The sequence below is a fragment of the Peromyscus californicus genome, unplaced genomic scaffold (genome assembly GCF_007827085.1).
Source record: "Peromyscus californicus insignis strain IS unplaced genomic scaffold, ASM782708v3 Scaffold_5__1_contigs__length_169319896, whole genome shotgun sequence".
In the NCBI taxonomy this organism is placed as follows: Eukaryota; Metazoa; Chordata; class Mammalia; order Rodentia; family Cricetidae; genus Peromyscus; species Peromyscus californicus.
The window spans coordinates 85,927,228-85,950,035 of NW_026294573.1; positions in this window are offsets into that span (position 1 = coordinate 85,927,228).

Consider the following 22,808-nt stretch of genomic DNA (forward strand, 5'->3'; position numbering starts at 1 on the left):
TTGTTTGGTGGACAAGTTACTATCTCAGCAAATAGTGTTGACATCAAACCCAAGAGGACACCTTCGGCTGGTCTATCCTATGTCATCCTCATAATCTCCCTTCTCCTAGCTTTCTGTATTATAGTTACTGGTTATTAAACACATTCTGTCGGGTAAAGTTGTTCAGGAATATATACTTAGGATAAACACTATGGTCATAGAGGTCCCACATGCTGTCTTTCATTTAAACCCCTTCCTGTTTCCTCTTAATGTCACTTCTTCCAACTGTACCCAGTGTCATTGGTTCAGAACCTCTCAGATTGGCTGCCTTCAGAGATGAACACCAATTCTATACCAGGGCATATGAAGAGGTATCATTTAAGGAACAGAACTAGACATCCCCAGGCTTCTTGCCCACACCTTTGACAAATCTTCCTTTTCTAAGGTTTACACTGAGTCTGTTCAGAGTTCCAGAATTCAGAACATTCTGAGAAGCTTCATGATAGTTTTGTTCTCTATCCTCTGCCAGCTTCCATATCAGCATCCTTGGGGTTTCTAAAGCCAGCTGTAACAGCTGTCTGACTCCTCTAGCTTCCAATCTTCTTGTCATCTCTTAGCTCTTGTTTTAGAGATTCTATGCCATACTCTGCTAAGGCTAAATTCAATTCCACTTCATTGATACATAAGTAGAAACTGGGTATGTTCCACATGCCATCCTTTACCAAAAGTGGCCCACTTTCACACAGCTTCAGCCATATTGTTAGCTGAAGGAAACACTGGGGCCTTAGAAAGGCCAGTCTGCACTTGTTTGGACACACAGATCTTCAGCCTTCAGAGAACACCTCAATCCCTCTCAAACATTCTTTCCTCTCTTCCCCAGACTGTAGCCAAGCCTCCCTCTAGTATTCATTGAGATTATGTTCCTGTGCACCATAAAAAAGTATGCCTAGGAACCACATAAAAGAAGAGTGGCTGTGGGAGGTGGGTCATTGCGGAAATGCTGAAATAGTTTAGTCCTCTCTTCCTGAGTCAGTGACTCTCAGGATGACCTCTCTGCAAGAATAGCATTAGCACTGCCTAGGAAGTTAAGAAAACATTGCTTCTTGAGCCCCATTCTAGGCATACATGGTCAGAAAATCAAGGGTAGGAGACAGGGTTCTGTGTTCTACCAAGGAGACCCTTATGCACACCAAAGACTACAAGCAACTTTCTTGGACTCATACCCAAGAAGGAGTAATTCTTAACTAGAGACATATTCTATGATTATGAATTGTTGCCCAACCCTCCTAGTAATTAAGTGTTTCCATTTATAAAAAGAAACAGCTGACTGCAGATTGTCTTGTATTTAAAATGGCTCCTCTCTGCCCACTTCTCCCCTGGCATTAAGGGGTATACCTAGGACCTAGTGTATAATTGGTAAGTTCCCTGCCATCTCTATTTATCCCCAGCCCATTTATTTGCTTTCTGTAACCCAGACTTGAGGGTCTGTTCCACCAACCAGAGCCAGAGCTACAATGTCCTTTTCATTCAACACTGTGCTGCTCAGTTATATTCTTAGAAACAGCTCTGTGCTTAACGTATGGCCCATGGTTTTCTAAAGAGCTTTGGTCTCACAAGTTTATGTTTTAGCCTTTTTTTCACCAAGTGGTAGTTAGCAACATAGATGGTAAACATCCTCTGTTTGAATTCACACAAACCAAAGTAAACAGAGGGAGGTGAACCCGAAGGACGTTTTCCACGTCACCAAATGTGTTGCTATGATTCAGAGAAGTTTCCTAAAGATTCAGCATAAAAGAAGGCCTCTTCTCCCCCTCATCTGACTTGTTCCCCATGCCATCAGGACTCCACTAAACCAAAGATCCAATATGTTGAGATCTTAAAACTAGGTCCAATTTGAGGGTCTCCTCTGTGCAGAGCAATGCACAAAGTTGTTCCCTGCGTTCTCTCAATATACTCTACTTATGACACTCTTGACTTCTATGCTTCTGTTAAATATAAAGAGGGTAGAGCCTATGGAGTTTCAATAGTTTGATCAAAGCCATGTTAATCAATCAAACTTCAGTTCAAATCTATCTGCCTCCAACAGTCAGAAGCTTAACTATCTACTACTATACTGGTTTTATGAACACAAAGAACTGTTTCAAATAAACTGATTTTCTGCTCAGAGAGCACCATGTCCTTTCAAATATTACTAAGAATTTTATGCTGCTCATAACACATTCCAAAACTCTCCAGCACCTAGAAACCTTGATTGCCTAACAAACTACTTTATTTTCTCTGAGACCCAGCTCAGGAGCACATCCTTTATGGAGTTGTCTGCCATTCCACATCTGTATCAGTCACTCATTACACTCCACTGTTGTTCTGCTTGTTTACTTGACTATCTTTTCTGTAAGCCATGAACTCTTGAAAGGTTTCATTGGCTTGAGCACTTACATCACTGGTGCCTAGGACAGGACCAAATAGATCAAATGTATTTAGTAGTTTATTAACTCAGAAGATAAAGTAATTAATGTATGGGTTGACAAATGTATAGATGGATGGATAGGGTCAATGGACACATAAGTGGATGGATGGTAGGTGAGTGGGGTGGATGCACAGGTTGCTAGGTAAATGAATGGGTTGGAAATATAAGTAAAAGGAAGGTTAGATGTATGGGTGAATAGATAGGATGGGTGGGTAGGTGGGTAGATGTGTAAGATGGATAACTTGGAGGAAGGAAAAATAAGTAAAGAAAGAAAGAAGCATGGAGGAAGGGTGAAAAGAAAGAGATGGAAGAAGATAGTTTAATAAGTTTCAAAAATGGAAGCAATACAAATACATGACCCTAGTATTCATAAATCAGATACCAATTCAGTAAAACTAAAGCCACTGAGCTGCAAACAGGGCACATTAAGTCCATTGTCTCTCATCACGGCCAAGTCTTTGGTAACTCATCCATATTTGTGTTTCCTGCTTTCTCCTTTCCTTTTCCTTCTCCTCTCTCTCTCTCTCTCTCTCTCTCTCTCTCTCTATATATATATATATATATATATATATATATATATATATATATATATATGTGTGTGTGTGTGTGTGTGTGTGTGTGTGTGTGTCTGTGTGTGTATGCATATGTGTGTATACATATATATGTATATATATATACATATATCTTTTTGTTTTAAATACCTATGCTATAGAACTGAAATCACACATGTAATATTTTCACTTTGTCATTACTGACTCAGATATAAATAATGTTTTTTCTTTCTTAATGTCAAAATCCAGTGGATGGAATATTTTTGTAACTTCTAAAAATAAAATCCAAAACATAAACACCTACAATTCTCTCCCTTGAATTTATAATGTACAGTAAATTGGTTTTTTTTTTCCATTTTTTGTGAGTCAGCAACCATCAAGAGAAAAAGAGAAAACTTTCCAACATTGTTGAAAGGTAACAGTTAACATGATTTCAGCACCTACTAAGTGCAATCTATCTCCTCACTCTCGTGTGTGTGTGTGTGTGTGTGTGTGTGTGTGTGTGTGTGTGTGTGTGCGTGCTTAAAGATAATCTTCTTATCTGCATTTAGAATGAGACAATGGAGATTCAAAGAGGCCAAGTAACTGTCTCAGCACTACAAGCCAGTAAGGACAAAAGAGAGAGATTCAAACACAGGACTCATGCTTTTGTCTGACACACAAAATTAAAGAGACTCTATTGGTAAAAGAAAGAGAACAATCCCCAATATTAGGGAGTACTCTTTTCAGCAAGAGCCCAAGACTAAATGCCGGGATGTTGTAATCGTGGTATAGTACAGGCATGCCCACATTTCCTATGATTCAGCCCTGCCATGCTACTTGGCTCTTCACAAAATTAAACCTTGTTTAAGAAGAGGAAACCATAATAGACTTACAATTTCTGTTTCATATAAAACATATGTGCAAGCCCATAGGATGACATAGATTTTTATCACGATTTCAAGTAACAGAAATGTTGAGTGTGAAAACCATGAATTACAAATTCCAGAAACAAAACTTTCTTTGCTGGTTCTGGAGGCTTCTCACATACTGTTTCACAACCTACACACTCTACGCCTCCACACCTAAGGTGTCTGCTTCCTCTTCCTCCCCCAGCCTAAGCCATGAACCCAATGGCATGCCCAAGGGAGTGGAAGGCGGGGAGAGAAGAACCAGAGTGCAGAGCCCTTCTCTGCCCAGAGAACCTCAGAAAACTACAGACTGTGCTTCTCTGTGGTCTTCTCAAGCTGAGCTGCTGAGCCAGAGTAAGGAGAAAAGCAGACAGGATGTCAGCCCCACTTGTGTTCTGAGAATTACTGCTTGACCACAGGTTTCTCCGGCTTCAATCGTATCAGTGGGCATGGTAGAAAGTGTAACAGTAGAAAGTGCAGCCAGTGCTATTGGAGAAGCCATCTGAGTGAAAGCTGGAGGGACCTCAGACTTAGCCAAGAGCCTACTTGGCCCGTGTTCTACCTGTGGACCACACCCTGGTGAATGAGAGCATCAGTAATCTTCATTCACATCTCATTTGGTCTCTACAGTATTTGCATCATCAGTTGTGGGAAGGCACTTGCCTTGGTAAATGTGAGTTTCCCCCAAAGCCAATCCCATCCTCTGTTCTTCCAAGCCTCGAGCTGACAAAGTTTTAGTCTATACATACTTGTAGTGACCCATGAGTTGTGGGCTTAGGCAGGCCTGACTTCTAGTGTTCCAAGCCTGCCAATTGCCAATTACATGAACTTCAGAGAGTAACCACATCTCTTCGTGTTACTCTCTTCTTCAAATTCTCATCCACATCCCCATGTTCTGCTAGATGTCTGCTAAACGTTTCTACTTGCATCTGTCCTTATTGCCCCTAGTGGGAGAACAAAATCCTGCTTGTCTCCCACGCTCCTCAAACCCTTTACATGGCTCTTCCTTTGTGCCCCTGGAACCAGCAGTTACTGAGAGCATCTGGAAGTCTCAGTACAGGACCACATCTTAGGTCCTATGGATTGCTCCTTCACAAACTCTCTGCTCACCAGTTTATACCATCATAGTTCACTGCATGATACTCTTTGAAAATAGCCTTCATACCACAGACACAAAAAAAGTTCTACCTGACTTCTTTTGGCCAAAACAAGCTACACTGTCACCTGTACCGTTAAGGAGACACCATGCATGAACTTTTAATAGTTCATTCAAATACCCTGTGCTGAGTCTGGTACCCATTATCATCCGAGTTCAGCTTTCTCTTCAAGCATCTTCTCCCAAACTACCTCTTGTCAAATAATTTCACTTAATGCATATTTCTTTAATCAACACACAGTTGTGGCTCAGTTGTAGGGCATCTGCCTACAAGCACAAAACTCTAGGTTCAATCCCCACCGGCTCTCCCACTCATATCACGCAAAGTTATAGGATGCCCCTTGGAGTTGTTATGAAGGATACAGTGGGTAAAAAAATAGACACAGCATCTTGCTGGTGGAGGGAGGGGAGAGCAGACAGATTTTAGGTAAGGAAACTCATGTAAATGAGCTTGTAGTTAAATATGACAGTTTTAACACCAACATTTATCTTTTGTTCACCTGAGAAATTAAATCCCTCAAAAAGTTGTTTTAAGGTGTAAGTGAATGGTCATGTTTAATTAGATTATTGAAGACAAGATAAATGGATGTATGGATAGTGATTGATGGTAAAGGGAAGTTAATTTAATGGGCCCAGAAGAATATACTGAACAAAATCATTCCATATATCAAGGTTCCTAGAGACCCAATGCCCCACAGAAGCAAGGAGTAAGACATGAGGACAAGAAAGCTAAAGCCCATAGACTCCTTCTGCCTTTGGCCCCAGAAAGCCCAGTAGTCTCTCATAAGCAGAAGGCAGAGGAGCCAGAAACTCCAGCTCATCTGTCAGACACAGAGGACACAGGTCTGAAAATGACTACGCTGCTAAAGGTGTTACCAGGAATCTCAGAACCCAAGGAGGTGAGGATGGAGACAGAAGAGTTAAGATCATGTACAAATAAAATCAGAATGGAAATCAGACCTCTATCAGAAATGCTCCAAGTTATAAAATAGCTGGAGAAAGCCTTGAAAAATTCAGAGGAAATACGTAATCAAGAATCCATCACTTACCTAAACTATCTACAAATATCATGGGAACATTTGACATTTTCAGATATTTTATCTCCTAGACACATCCTCGTTTTCAGGAAGTTGCTAAAAAAAAAAACCCAACTGAACAAAGGAGCAAAGCTAGAAAGGAGAAGATGGGGGCAGGGGGCGCTAAGAGCCAAGGAGTCCAAAAGCAGGAAAGCAGTGAAGTCACAGGATGCCAGCCAGCATGGCAGGATGCAAAGAGAAGGACAAACACAGTCAGAGCAACTGAATGGAGGGCTCCAGAAAAGGCCTGTAGAAAAAAAGAAATAAAAATAAAATTATCAAGACTAATTTTATGTAGAGTAGGGAAACTCCAGTCTACAGGCCAAACTTTGCCCATTGTTTGTAGAATGTATCTTTAAATAACATTTTATTGGGACATAGCCATGCTTATTCCTTTCTAGATTACAGTTCAATAACATACAAGCCATGACCTTTTATCCTCCAAACAGTGAAATCAGTATAGCTGCAACAGACTCTCTGGACTAAAATAATCCTAGAAATATTTGCCAAATTGAGGTGGGATGGCAAGACAAAATCAAGAGGACCTTAAAAGGGAAAGGCATCTCTTAACCTGGAGTCTAGTTGAAGTCTCTTGTCAACTGAAAGTCAAGTATACTAGCACAGCTAACTAGATAGAAAGAATAGTCCTTTTATTTAAGGTATGTCCAAATAAGTATATTAAAATAACACTGATCCATGCTTAGGGCCTGAGCATATATGACCATCCAAAATGACCTTACTCTTTCTCACTTGTGAACTTGCAATTTTCTGGAAATTTCACAACGAAGATTATACACTTTATTTTTAGTGAAAACATATTTTAACTCCTTGTGAGGTCAGGCTTTACCTTGTCAGCTGAAACCTATCCAGTGAGGAAGCACTCTATAATCTCATCTATGCTCTTTAGCAACCATTAAAAACATAACTTCAGAAGCTTCCCAAACCCAACACATGGCTGTTACAGAGAAGCCCACACCCATGCTCTTGGGTGTATGCCCTCCTTTTGCTCAGTGCTTCCCTTTCTATAAAACCCATGCTGACATATGTGAGCTCTCATCTAGGTAAACTCCAACTCATTTAAAAAATTATTTCTGCAAGAGAGTGAGGGCTCCTGGCTTGACCCAGGATTGAGATCTCTTCCAGCTCTTACTGGCAGCAGTGTGGAGCTTTGTCTTTGGCCTCTACCTACTTCTGTGGTCAGTAGGGTCCTTTACAAAAAAATGTAAGCCTGTTATTTAAAAGGAAAAGTGACATTAACTGATGAAATAAGATTGTTTGAAGATAAGAAACATGAAAACATAAAAGGAATTTTTAGCTTAAGAAGTAGCTCTACAAAAAAAAATAGCCATAATATTCCACAAGGTTAATTTAATGGATAATATTTATATTATCATCATGAATCATGAATACTGATTCTGATTTATCCAATATTTATGAAATAAATATTTAGGGAAGAGGGGAAATGAAAACATGTGTAAAAGGTCAGTTTTTCATCATTTCTAGCCACAAAATACAGCATGTAAGAGTTAGAGGCTATTTATCCAGTGATCAGGACCAATAAGATGGGAATTAGTACAAATTAGTGTTGTTTCCATCGTAAACATTTTACCATTTTAATTATATATACATACTATTTGATAAAATGCCAATTAACATTCAAAAATAAGGTCTTAAGAGTAACAATATAAAATAGGTGGCATGAATTTACAAAACAAGCTTCTGTGAGAGAAAGAATAATGATGGCAGATGCATTAGTTACTTTCCTGTTGCTGTGATAAAACACCATGACCAAAAGCAAAGTATAAAAGAAAGAGTTTATTTTGGTTTCCGGTTGCACAGGGGTAAAAGTCTATCATGGTAGGCAAAAATGGCAGGAAGTGGCAGCCATGGTGACCAGAACAGCAAGCTGAGGGCACACATCCTTAACAGTGAGCATCAACCAGAGAGAGCAAACTGGAGTGGCACAAGGCTCTCAACTCTTGCTCACTTACTTTCTCCAATAAGGCCACATCTCCTAAAGCTCCTGGCATCTTGCGGCTTCACTGCTTTCCTAAACACCACCACCAGCTATGGAGCAAATTTCAAGTCTCAGCCTGTTGGAGACACTTCTCTTTCAAACCACCGCAGCAGAGGAACTACAAACACACTTCCACCTTCAGAGAAGATGGCTCTAAGAAAATGAGACTTCAATGAGAACTAGAAGATTAGCCAGCCTTGTTGAGGAAGGAACCATCCAAGTTAAGGGACAAATGCATGCATATGAAAGGGAGCATCACTCTGATTCAAGAGTTTTGATGTGATTGCCTGGCTGAAGGGAAAGTGGGAAGGTGGAAGGCTTCTGGGACCATGTAGCAAAGACAGTGCTGGTTCTCAATCCAAAGTCAAGGCTGTATCTCTGCATGACTATATAAGGGGATATACATATAATGCTTAAAAGGTAGAGAACAGCATTTAGAGCCTCTTCCTTTCATTGGGTCTTAGTTTATTTTCCTGATGCTATGAAAGCATATCCTAGTCAATGCAACTTCAGGGAGAAAGAGTTTGTTTTGGCTCACAGTTTGAGGGTACAGTTCTTTAGGGCAAGGAAGTCTCGGAAGCAGGAGTTTGAGGCAGCGGGTCACATTGCATCTCCAGCCAGAAAGCAGAGAACAATACTTGCCTTGCACAGCTGGCTTTCTTCTTTGTAGGCAGTCCAGGACCGAAGCCCAGGGAACAGTGCCACCCACTTGAACGATGAGTCTTCTACCTCAGTTAACCTAATCAAGACAGTCCCTCACAGGCATGTCCAGAGGTTTGTTGCTAAGTAACTCTAGATCCTGTCAAGTTGATAATATCAACCATGCCATGTCATTTTTACATATAAATAGATTCAAATCCACAACCTAACAAGAGAAGCTACCAGCCCATGAGAAACACAGCTAGCCCATCTCTCTTCCCTTTAAGACCACAGGTCAAACCCAACCACAGCTGGTAAAGGGTCCTCCCCATGTCCCTGCAGACTCTGAAAGCAGCAACTTGCTCCTATGGAGTGTTTTATTTCCTTTAGGAGCGGCGGATCCTTTTAGAGCTGCTTTCTCAAGTAAATTTCAACTGTGCTGCTACGGGGCCTGTTCCTGCCTCTTAACCCCTGTTGGAATTTTGCATACCAGATTCCCTGTACGCTCTCCTAGGTCCCTACTGGCCTCAGTCTGAGCAAACAAAAGTCTACCATCACTTCATTGGCTCTCTAAATGTCATATTCTGTTCTCAACCCCTTCCCCAATCCACTTCAGACTTGGATATCTTAAGAAGGAACCAAATGGTGTTCTATCCCTAACTCCATGGGAAAACTAAAGCTAAGAGAAAGAAGTTATTTTCCCAGTCAACACCACACAGCAAGTGAATAGCAAAATCAAGATCCCAGTTCAAGGATTCGGAATGTGGAGTGCCTCTTCCAGGAGGCAAAAAAGAAGTAGGAGGGTGTGGTATAGCTACAGCTACAGCAGCCTGATAGTGAAATCCCAACAGGCAGTTCTCCTCCTTACTCTCTGCTATAGAGAGAGGCCCTTTGCTCCATTAAAGAAACAGAAAGTAATATTTAAGAAATTGTGTTCTAATTACATTTACAATCCATGTCCTTGGGTTCAAGCGTGCCCAGATGTAATTATTTTTTGTAAAATAGCACTTTAGTCTCAGCATATTGATTCTTGTTTCCTACAAAAGTAGCAGGAAGCACCTACATCATCACCATTGGCTTTTTCTTGTTGAAATTATTGAAGATTAATTAGAAAGTCTTTTTTATTGTTCTGGGACTAGAGAGTACTGGATTCATAATGTGCCCAACCCATTAGTGTAAGCAGTGCTCCTCAGTTGTTTTGGTCTGAAAATTCTTTTTAAAAACAAAGAACCCAAATGTTTGTGTATTTATGACTTTAGCTATATCATACTAAGAAACTTTTAAAATTTTTATAAACTGTTTTCAGCATAGCAATAGTGATCCCATTACATATTAAGATAAATGCATCATAATTGAAAAAAAAATTTCTAAAATTACTAAGAAGAGTAGCATTGGTTTTACAACTATGCAAATCTGAGCTGATGTCTGGTAATATGAGAGAGTGGGATTCTCATATTCTGTGCCTTCATTCAGTCCATTGCACACATTACATATCACCAAACCTCTGACAACTCAATTTATACCCATAAGAAAGTGAGATGGAAAAAAAGCCCAGAACAGGTTGGTATTGCCGTGAAAATGGTTTGACCTCACTGACCCCATGAAAGGATTTTAGTGGTTGCTATGGCTTAGATGTGAACATCCCCCATAGGCTCATGTGTTTGAACATTTGGCCTCCAGCTGGTGTTTTTGGAACGTTGTAGGTGCTTGAAAAGTTGAGCCCAGCAGAAGAAATGAGTCGTTGCATGTCAGGCCTTGAGGTTTGCAGCCCACCCTAACTTCTATCCCTCCTACTTCCTGTTTCCTAAGATGTGAGAAGGTGAAGAGTCCCAGCTTTAAGCTGCTGCCACAAACGGACTGCCTGATGCCATTCCTTCCCCTTAGTGTATCTCCTCAAACCATGAGCCAAAGCAAACCCTTCTTCCTTCCCTTAAGTTGCTTTTGTAAGATGTTTGTTCACAGTATGGAGGAACACAACTAACACAGGAATTCCTGAGCTACATGCTGAGAACCATGGGCTTGATCACAATAATACAGCAAGATTCACTTACTCAAACATTTTGTTTTAATATTCACTATGAGGATGTCATTTGGGTCCATCATCCCTCCAATTATCTCAATTCCACTGCATATGAATGAATGTGAGCATGTATGTGGCAGGCAGAGGTGAACATTGGGTCCGTTCATCTGTCACTCTCCCCCTTATTCTTCCAAGACAAGGTCTCGTGGTGAATCCAGGGCTCGCTGATCCAGTCATACTGCCTCGCTAACAAGCCATGGGGATCTTCCTATTTCTGCCTCCCCAGAGCACGAATGTCAGCTTGCTTTTATGTATTTATTTGCTTATTTATTTGTTTTTGTTTATTTTATGTGGGTTCTCATGATTGACCTCTGATCTTCCTGCTTATGCAGAAAGCACTTCATCAACTGAGATATTTTCCTGGCTGCTCTTCCAGAGGACCCAGGTTCAATTCTCAGCATGCACATGGTAGCTCACAACCATTTATAACTCCAGTATCAGGGGATCTGATGTCCTGTTCTGGCCACTGTATGTGTGCATAGTACACAGACAAGTGTGCAGGCAGAACACCTATACACATAAAATAAAAATGAAAGTTAAAACAAAAAATTAATATCACAGACAGGCTGTTTTTTAAAAGATCAATTTGTGCAAGAGAACTGCACAATTTACTTTCAATCTTCACCAACTCCATGTTTCCAGGATTTTTTTCTCACCAAAAAGTATATGGGTAAACTTCAAAATCGGTGTCTTATGGGGTTTCATGGCTGATACACAGCCCCATCAGATACTAAGCAAGGACATCTTTGTGTTGGTTTTCAAACTCCTTATTCTAAAGTTGTATTTAGAAATTAGTTCTCTAACTAGTTGGTTTCCCTGTAGCTTGAAGCTTCTCTCCTGCCTATCTGTTCCCAAATATCCAGTGGCTACTTCCCAAATAATTGGTTGGAGGTTTAATATTACTTATAAATATAATAAATAAGCCTCAGTAGCTCAGGCTTATTACTAACTGGCTCTTACACTGAAATTATCGCATAATTCTTATCTATGCTTAGCCATGTGGCTTGGTACCTTTTCTCAGAGTAGCATTCTCATCTTGCTTCCTCTGTGTTTGGCTGACAACTCCTGACTCCACCCTTCCACTTCCCAGCATTCTCAGGTTGGCTTTCCTGCCTAACTTCCTGCCCAGCTACCAGCCTGTCAGTTTTTTATTAACCATTGAGAGCAACACATATTCACAGCATACGGAAGGATATCCCACATCATTTCCCTAAGGCTTTTTCACATATCCTTAGCTTTGATTAATTTGCCCACAATTGCTTCCTCTCCTCAATTGCCCTGCCTCATCTCTATTTAATCCTTTAACCCCCAGGGTCCTCTCCTTCTCTCTTTCCACATGTGTGTTACTGTCTTTAAGTCGGATTGTTAGACAGTAGACCCATATGGCTTTTCATATGCCCCTTCCCTTGAGCCAGCCCCCCGCTTCACCCAACCCCTGGTTTATCCCACACTCCCATGCTCTTTTCTATTTAAGCTTTTCTCAGTATTCTACCATGCTACATTCATTTTACTTGTGATCGTCTATCTAGTTTCCCTTAACATGCCCCCCCCCCACCCCACAAAGACCTCTTTCTACTTTCCTGACTTCCATTTGTGCTCCTAACACTAGAAGCCGGAAGTTAGAATTCACATATGAGAGAGAACCTATGGCAGGTATTTGTCTTTCTTGGCCTGAGTTACCTTATTCAATACTTTTTTTCCAGTTCTGTTCATTTACTTGCACATTTCATAATTTCATTTTTCTTTGCATCTGAGTACTATTCCATTGTGTGTTTGTGTCAAATTTTCTTGTCCTTTAGAATTCTCACTTCATTTAACTGTTGATAGACATATAGGCTGATTCCATTTTTCAGGATATTGTGAATAGAGCAGCATGAGCATGGATATCTGTGTCTCTACCATAGGCTGCAAAGTTCACTGGATACATTCCCAGAAATAGTATAACTGGGTCATATGGCAGTTCTATTTCTATGTTTTTCAAGGACAAAAGGGTAACCATCCAGTCTCATTTCCAAGTAACTACATTAGTTTATACTCCCACCAAGAGGGAATAAGTGTTCCCCTTTCACCACACCCATTCCAACATTAGATGTTATTTGTATTCCCGATAATAGCCCTTCTGACTGGGGTGGGTGAAATCTTAAAGAACTTTTAATTTGCATTTCCCTGATGGCTAACTAGAGCTGACAACTACCTTTATTAAAGTGGTAGAATGAAGAATTAACACACAAAATTCAGTAACATTTTTGTATATTAATGACAGACTGAAAGAGAAATAAAGGAAACTGTGGTGATGTATTGTGTACCCTAATAAACTTGCATGAGTATGAGAGGACAGAGCCTCTCATTAGATTAGAGCCACTAGATTAGATATAGAGGTCAGGCAGTGGCAGCACACACCCTTAATCCTATCACTTGGGAAGCAGAGATCCATCTGGATCTCTGTGAGTTCAAGGTCACACTGCAAACAGAGCAAGGCAGTGGTGGCACACACTTTTAATCCCAGTATTGGAAAAAGCACACATGCTTTTAATCCCAGGAAGTGATGTCTGGGCAGAGAAAGGTATATGAGGCGTGAGGAAACAGGAACTCACTCTCTTTAGGCTGAGGATTTCGTAGAGGTAAGACCTAGTGGCTGGTTATTCTGCTTCTCTGATCTTTCAGCATTCACCCTGATATTTGGCTCTGTTTTTTATTATTACTAAAAGACCATCTAAGATTCCCAAAACAGGAAACAACCCCATTAATAACCACAAAAAAAGAAATAAAAATGCCTGGGGAATAAACTTAACCAGGGAAACAAAAGATATCTATGATGAAAACTTTCAGACACTGAGGAAAGAAATTAAGGAAGGCACTAGAAGACAGAAAGACATTTCATGCTTATGAATTGGAAGAATTAATGTGGAAATGACCATTCTACCAAAGCAAACCACAAATTCAACCCAATGCCAATCAAAATCCCTATGTCATTCTTTATAGACATAAAAAACCAAAAATTTATATGGAGGGACAAAAGACCAAGACTAGCCTAACTAATCCTGAACAACAACAACAAAAATACTGCAAGGGATATCACCATACATACCTGATTTCAAATCACAGTATAGAGTGCACTAATAAAAACAGCATGAAAATGAGATGTAACAGGCACTCAAACCAATGGAATAGAATTTAGGACTTAGATATAAGTCCACAAAATTACAATTACCAGATTTTTTTTACCAAGATACCAAAAATACACACTGGAAAAGAGCATTTTCAACAAGTTGTGCTGGAAAAGTGGGATTTCAAAATGCAGAAAAATACAACTAGATCTTTATCTCTCATTCTACATAAAACTCAACTTCAAATGGATCAAGAACTTCAAATTATATCTTATACCCTGAAACTGTCAGATGAGAATGGAGTGAGCATGATTCAAGGCACAGCTTGAACTTTGTGAATAAGACTCTGTTAGTACAGGAAATAAAACCAACAATCAACAAATGGGATTATGAGAAGCTGAAAATAACCAGTACAGTAAAGGAAGCTGTGAAGTGAATGAATGAACTGAATGGGAGAAAGTCTTCATCAGGTTTTCATCTGAGAGAGAATTTATGTCAAAAATACATGAAGACCTCAAAAATATTAAACCTTAAGAAAAGTAACCACTATATAGGAGATGGAGACATGGTGATAGATTTATTAGTAAGTATTTGAAGGAGGGAAGATGTGGAAGTAAGGAACGAGAAAGCGAAGAGTTTAGGAATGATTTGGGGTCTGGCTCAAAAGATAGAGAAGGAAAAATTAACCCTAATTCAGACTTCTTTTTTTCCTGCTAAGCATTTCCATCATGCATCACTTTACACACCAGATGTGTAAAGGTTTTGCCACACACCAAGCAAGCCAATCTGTGATAGAGGACTTCAGTTGGGTGTCTCTTAATTCAATTCAATTATGAAACTATACAAATGAATTTAGCATCAGATCCCCCAGGCTGAGGCTCAGTCCCCATGGTTGACCCCTCCTCCCAGTCAAAGATGTAGGCAGAGGCCCAGGTTGGCACACTGTACCTCCTAAACTACATTTTTTAACTTTTTATTGATTCCTTGCAGATCTCACAGCATGCACCCTGATCCCACTCATCTCCCCATCCCCTGCCCTCTGCCCTCTGCCCTCTGCCCTTTCAATCTCCCCCTCAAAACAAAATCCAGAAGTAAACCACCCTCCAAGAAAATGAAACAAAACAAACAAATAACTCTCAGCATGGAAGCTGTAGTGTGGCCTAGTGAGTTGCGGGAGGCTGGGGGAGTATACAGCAGGTGACAACTAGTATTTAACAGGTCGTCCCATCAAATGAATAACTCTCTGTTGGGGAGCCCCAATAGGAAAAGTCCACTGGCTAAGAAACCGGCTGTTTTCTGTCTGTAACTTTCTCATGTGCCACCACTTACCTCCCTAAAAAAAAAAAAATAAACAATAAAAAAAAAGAAAAAAAAAGAATAGCTGTGGGGTACTTTCCACAGTCCATTGCATTGGTAGTGTGTTTTTACATTTTTGGGCACACTTATAGCTGTAGATGTTCAGGAAGATGATTTCTGCTTAAGTTGTATAATTCTGATGAATAGAAATAATACCAGAATGATTTTCTTTACTGACTCAGGAGAGTAACAGTGTTCTCAGTCACAAAGACAGCTAATTTTAGATTTCAGAACAAATTCAAAATAGACTAAGCTGCCCTTGCAGAAAATACACAAAGACTAGTTCCCAGGTATTTATTGCTAAATCAAGGTCAGGCTGTTTACACGGGGACATAACCCCTTACAGTAATTAACTTCATGTACTCCTAGGCTCAAGGTTCAGCCAACTAATTGTTTTGCTAGTCCTGAATTTCAATGTCATTTTCTATCCGGTAACACTAACCACTCAGGCTACGTGCTTGGTCAAGTGTTACTCACTGACCAGTCAATGTGACCTTCTTAGCCTGGGAGAAACTGTGTGATTCCTTACCTGTATCAGTTTGGCTCTGTCTCTGATTGTTTATTCAAGAAAAGTTTTGTAACCTTGCAAATGTAAGTCATAACTGTGCAGAGTTTGGCTGTGAGGGGGACTGTGCAAAGCTCTGTAGAGGAGCTGTGAAAAGGAGCTGGGCAGTAAGTGGCAGGGTGAGCAGTAGAGTGTGTGAGTGAGGAATGTGAGTGTGTGTGTGTGTGTGTGTGTGTGTGTGTGTGTGTGTGTGTGTGTGCAGAAGGAGCTGAGGAGAGAACATGAGTAGCTAGGCAGGAGGGAGAACAAGAGAGATTTTCAGAGAGGATTTTTTTGAGATGAAGTAAAAGAGAAAGTTATCATCAGAAAGTGTGTGCATTTCCTCATTTTTCCCCTCAGAGAGAAAACATCTATCCCTCACCACATTTGTGGATTTTTTTTTTTTGCATACTGTGGAGGTGGCCTTGGAGCAGGCTCTTAAAGGCCATCGATAGTGAGTCACACAGTATATCCTTTAATCCATACATCTTTACTTGTAAGCATTCATTGCAATGAGCCATTGGTCTGGTTCGAGGCCTCTGGCTTCTGCTAAACTATTGTTACTGGGATTACTCTTAATATCCTATTGCCTTGTATCATGGAGATCCTGTAGATTTGGATCTGCAGGTCTGGCCCCCTCACACACTCGGCAGGTCCCATAGATGAGGTAGATGTTGGGGTGGGCTACCTCATAGTCCTGGTTCTAGGGCTGGGCCCACCAGCTTTCCCTCATCATCACCACCAGAGTGAGCTCTCCAGCACTGCCCCAGCTAGCTCACCCAATGTAGGAAACTAAACTAATATTTTAATGCCAGGTGAACACTTTCTTACCCAGAAAGTGTTCACAAGAGCTTTCCTTTTTCTACATGGCCTGAATGAGGGTTTTTTCTCTCTCTCCTCCTTCTCTTTCCATTATATAAATCTTCCTTGGGCCATCCCTTGGTCAAAAAAAAATATTTATCTCCTTATACACAACTAAATAGTATGCTGATAATTCACCAAATTTCTCATCATAACTCACTAACATCACTCACACAAGTAAAAGTTTGTACTAAAAATTCACAGGGGTCATAGGTTATAGAACAGACAATGTTTCCATCTCCCAAAATCAGACTAAAAGATTAGCAGCCATGATTAACTCAGCTTTGTTCTTAAGAGATTTCTATTTTATTTCATTGAAGACTCCTGGTTTTGTTCATAAAAAAGTCATCACACTCAGAAGTTGGCATGAAGGGTCGTAATAATGACAGCACATTTTAGACCACAGCCAGCATTTCAAAGATAAAACCATGCCTGTTACTAATAAAAGCACAGGAGAGATAACGGAATCTCTCCAGTGGTTTTCTGATAACCGGCCCACACTTTTCTCCTGGGAATCTATCCAGCCCTGTCCTGTTAGATGTTTCTATGTGGAGCTCAAAAATGTTCCAGGGGTGGGGAGAAAGAGGGGTGCTGGAGAGATGACTCAGTGGCTAAGAGTACTTGCTGCTCTTCTAGAGCATCTGGGTTCAGTTCTCAGCACCTGTGTCATACGAATCATAAGCTTCTATAACTCCAGCTCCAGGGGATCTGATGCCTCTGGCATCATGTGCACATGGCCACATGCAGGCACACATCCTACACATAATTGAAAATAATAAAATTAAAACTTTAAACAAAGTGCACCAAACAAACACCTTGCACCAAAGACTAGCCCAACAGAGACCATTACTGAAAACCACAACTGATCAAAATGCAGAGAACAAGTGCTCATGTGGTATCCAGTGTTGCAGAATATTGTTTTAAGGTGTGTTACTTTTGTTTATGTTGCATTTGTTTAACTCTGTGAAGCTGTGTTACTGTGCCTGTCCAACACACCTGATGGTCTAATAAAGAGCTGAATGGCCAATAGTGAGGCAAGAGAGAGAAATAGACAGGGCTGGCAGGCAGAAATAAGTAATAGAAGGAGAAATCTGGAAGGAAGAGAGAAGAAGTAACCAGAGAAAGAGGAGGACTCCAGAGGCCAGCCACCCAACTACACAGCAAGTCACAGAGTAAGAGAAAGATTTACAGAAGTAAGAGAATGGGAAAAGCTCATAGGCAAAAGGTAGATGGGATAATTTAAAGTTAAGAAAAGCTAGCTAGAAACTAAGCCAAGCTAAGACCTGGTATTCATCATTAAGGATAAGCTTCTGTGTGTGATTTATTTGGGAGCTGGGTGGCAGGACCCCAAAAAAACGAGTAAAAGACAAACAACAGCAAACAGCCCAGCCTCAACTGATCCACCTTCAACACAACTCCTGCACCCAAGTTCAGGGAACATTGAGAAAGAGGGGGCAGATTGTAAGATCCAGAGGAACAGGATGTCTGCTATGAGATTTCCTTTTCTAGAAGTGTCAGGGAAGTATCCATGAAGTCTCAACAATATGGCTGCCCAAACAAGGATAACACCAACAGACATGTTAACATGAAAGGGGGAAATCTCATGGGCCCAACCCTACAGGAGGAATTACAGACAAGTAAGAAATACTGAGAGCAAGAGAAAATAGCCTTGCTCAACCCCCAAATGGTTATCCAACACCAAGTGGTCAGCCCTGAAACACACACAGGCAAAATGGGGATGTGTAAAAGGAATTGGAGAGAGAAGGGGCAAAATGACATAATTACATTTCAATTTCAAAACACAAATGACATTTAAAAATTAATGTTTAAAAACAGAACTGGGCACGGTTGCATGAACCTTTAATTTCAGCACTCAGGAGGCAAAGGCAAGTGAATATCTATGAACTAGAGGCTAAGCCTAGTCTGCATAGTAAGTTCCAGGCCAACCATGGCTACTAAATGAGACCCTATCTCTATATAAACAAATACTTACATTACATACATACATATATACATACATACATACACACATGAAAATAAAAACCAACAAATATAAATGTTCTATGGATCTGTTGAAATTGTTTATAAGTAAAGATACTTGCTGCAATGACTGATGGCCTGAGTTCAATTCCTGAAATCCATATGATAGAAGGAAAACACCTACTCCCACAAGTTATCCTCTGACCTACACACACGCCATAGCATACAAATGTACACACAAAAAAACCACACATGTGAACACACACATACACTAAATAAATAAATTCTGCCATATCCAATGTCCTCACCCAGGTCATACATCCAGTACACCGACTGAGTCTGGCATGTACACCTGACCCTAGCCCATCCATACCTTATGCAACCTCCAGTCATATCCAGGTTGCACATCCTGTGCTCCAATCCAGTCTGGTGAATCCACCTAATCCTAGTCCCCCTGTACACTCCTCAAGCTCTGAATCTAGCCCAGGTGGCACATCTTGTGCACTGGTCCAGCCTAGTGAGTCCTGCCTGTACTGTTTCCCAACATCTTGGCTTAGCCCAGGCAATACATCCTGCCAGCTGGTCAAATCTGGTGATCCCTTAAATCCTAGATGGCTTGTACCATATCCACCATCCAAGTCTAGCCTGGGACACACATTTGTGCCCAGGCTGATGAGTTCCTGGGAGCTTACCTGCCATCTCCAATCCTTGGGCTTAGCCTCCTTCATACAACCTGTAGACTAGTCTCATTTGATTAGTGCCTATTTTAGTTACTTTTCTATTGCTGTGATAAAATACCATGTCCAAGACAACTTATAAAAGAAAGCACTTAATTTAAGTTTAGAGTATCAGAGGGTTAGAGTCCATATTGGTAGAGCTGAGAGTGTACATCTTGACTCAAAAGTTGGAGGAAAAAAAGAGAGAGACACTAGGAATAGCACAAGTCTTTTGAAACCTAAAATTCTGCCCCCAGTGGCACACCTCCTCCAACAAGGCCACACCTCCTAATTCTTCCCAAACAGTTCCACTAACTGGGGACCAAGTATTCAAATATATGAATCTATGGGAACTGTTCTTATTCAAACCACAACAGTGTGCATGACTCCTAACCAATCCCACCATCCTCACTCTCCCAGACATAGCTTGAGTAGCACAGCTTGCACACCAACCCAAGCAGATCTAGCCACTTTTCCCACTCACATTCTTTCTTACTTACTGCTGAATTAGAATCACCCCATCCTTCCAATCCAAACTCTACACTGAGTATCTGAAGGATCCACCTACCAACTCTTAAATCAAACTCAGGCAACTGTAAAAACAGAACAAAATTTCCATTCAACAGAGGCGAACTAGAGTTTCCTATCAGAAACACAGCCAATAAAATAAATCCACATGCCTAGGTATCATCACAAACAGTATAATTATATAACTATAATACAAACAGTATTAAAGGCCAAGACATCATGTGCCACTCCCAATCCACCAGTGCTATAGAAATGTTCTCCAATGAAATTTAACTAGATGAACACCAGGACACAGAACTGCTGTGGATATCATTCTGTATAAATAAAACACTGATTGGCCAGTGGCCAGGCAGGAAGTATAGGCGAGACTAACAGAGAGGAGAAAGGAGAGAACAGGAAGGCGGAGAGAGACATTGCTAGCCGCCGCCATGACAAGCAGATGTGAAGATGCCGGTAAGCCATGAGCCACGTGGCAAGGTATAGATTTATAGAAATGGATTAATTTAAGATATAAGAACAGTTAGCAAGAAGCCTGCCACGGCCATACAGTCTGTAAGCAATATAAGTCTCTGTGTTTACTTGGTTGGGTCTGAGCGGCTGTGGGACTGGCAGGTGAGAGAGATTTGTACTGACTGTGGGCCAGGCAGGAAAACTCTAGCTACATAGAACTTAAAAGAACAACCACAACTTCATCACAGAATTCAAGGAGTTTATGGAAATAGGAAAAAAAACAGCATAATGAACTTAAGGTTAATAGCAGTAAATGCATGTTCTTTCTTATTTGTGCCTCATAGTTCTAAATCTTTAGATGTTAATATGTAAGCTGGAGTAACCCATACAAACAAGAGAAGTAAAAGGGACAGGGAAGGGAGCAAGAAGGAACTCTACACAAGGAGGCAGTAGGGCCTAGGGGATGTGAAGGAGGGGAAGGAGAAAACCATGGGAGACTTATCTTGGGAAATAGGAGGGAAAGTAATGCTGAGGGAGAGGAAGGGAGGAAGAAGGAGAGATAGAGAAGTCAAGAACACTAAGGATGATTAAAAAGCCATAGGAAAACATTTTGTGTTTAAAATACATATATGTATGCATATATGTCTAGTATATATGTGTGTGTGTGTGTGTGTGTGTATATATATAATTTAAATGAAGTTATGCCACTTCAGGTGTTAATGATTCCCACAAGAGCCAAAGAATACCTAACAAAAACTTTGGTGTTAGCCATGGGAAACATCCCTTGAATTTATTCGTCAGAGGACTCCGAAAGAGACTCCAGAAACGACATAGGCTATGGCCACTGACCTTGGTTGCCTCACAGAATTTGAAGGTAAGACCCTATTGCTGAAGACACCACATACTTCAGGCACAAGACTTGGAGGAATCCAGCTGCGATGGATCCGGAAGCCTACTCCTGAAGATCCGTTCTCATCGCACCTGATGACGCTGTGCAAGCCATCAAGGAAGAAGAGCAAGTCCAAGTCCAACCCAGCTGTAAAGCCAACAAACCACAACAAAGAGTAGCATTGCAAGATATATTCAAGGATTCAATAGAAGCCCTTACGTCTAGGGATTTACCAACAGCCACCCACTTGGACTTAAAGCCAACTCCATAGAAAGTGTATCATTCCAGCTTCAGTAACTCTAGCTTCACCCCCTATGGTTGGTGAAGTCATAGACCCTAGAGGAGAACTCACTACTGCCACTCTCATAAAGCAGCGTAATTCCCAGCTACATTTGTAATACTTTACTCATCTTTGAAGTGGCCAAAAGTAGATAAACATCATTTTTAAATTTAAAACGGAGTTGTATGGCCCACCCCTGCCCACAACATAAAGCCCTAACTCTCTGCCCTGGAATTATCGTACCCATGTGGTCTGCCTTGTCTCTCTTCAGTCTGTCAACCTCCTCTTCCTCTCATGACTCCTCTAGCAGCTTCCTACAGATTCCAACTAGCCCATGACAAAACTTCCTGATGAAGAAAACATCTGCTATCTCTTTGGTTCACACAGCAGATGTTTTGATTGGCGATGCCCAACAGTGCTCCGTTCTCTGGACTGACTTTCCATTGTTGGTAGCTGAGACCTATCTATCTATCTGACAATGTCCCAGTCAAATGCTGCCACCCTGACCAAACCCTCCGTATTCACCCCAGCTGTGGTTGTGTTAGACATTGCTTTGCCCCCTGTCACCTGTTAGCATTGTATACACGTAACTCCTATGGTTCCCGGATTGTGTTAGGAAGGGCTAGGCCTTTCACGCTTGTGTAGATGCCCCACCCTCCCTGGTACTCTATATAGATTCCAGCATACAAGTAGTGTTCATTGGTGACTTTGAGCACTTAAACTAATAGAATGATGAGTTCAATCTGGTCATGACACCCTCACTCCTAAATTCTGTCCGTGCCATTTACTTCACTCACACTGAAAACAAACTTTCCACTGTCACTGTCCATTTTTCATCCTTGTCTCGCTCTACCTCCTCTTTGTCCCTACATGTTCATACCTCCCTGACACATCTCATAGACATATAAAGTTGTCCAGCTTCAAGACCATCATACATACTTTTACATATCTTTAAAACTCCCTCCCACTGGGCACCCAGGCAGGGGGATCGGGATCTGTCCCTGGTCTATGGGCAGGCTTCTGGAACCTGGTGCCTGTGGCGTGACACCTTGCACAGCCTTGGTGCAGTGGGAAGGGGCTTGGACCTGCCTAGGCTCAGTGTGCTGGGTTCTGCTGACTCCCCTTGGGAGACCTCGATTGGGGGGATGTGGGGATGTAGGGTGGCTTGGGAAAGAGGGCTGGGGGTGGGAGGAGGAAGGAGGGGGGATCTGTGGATAGTATGTGGAGTGAGTAGAAAAATTT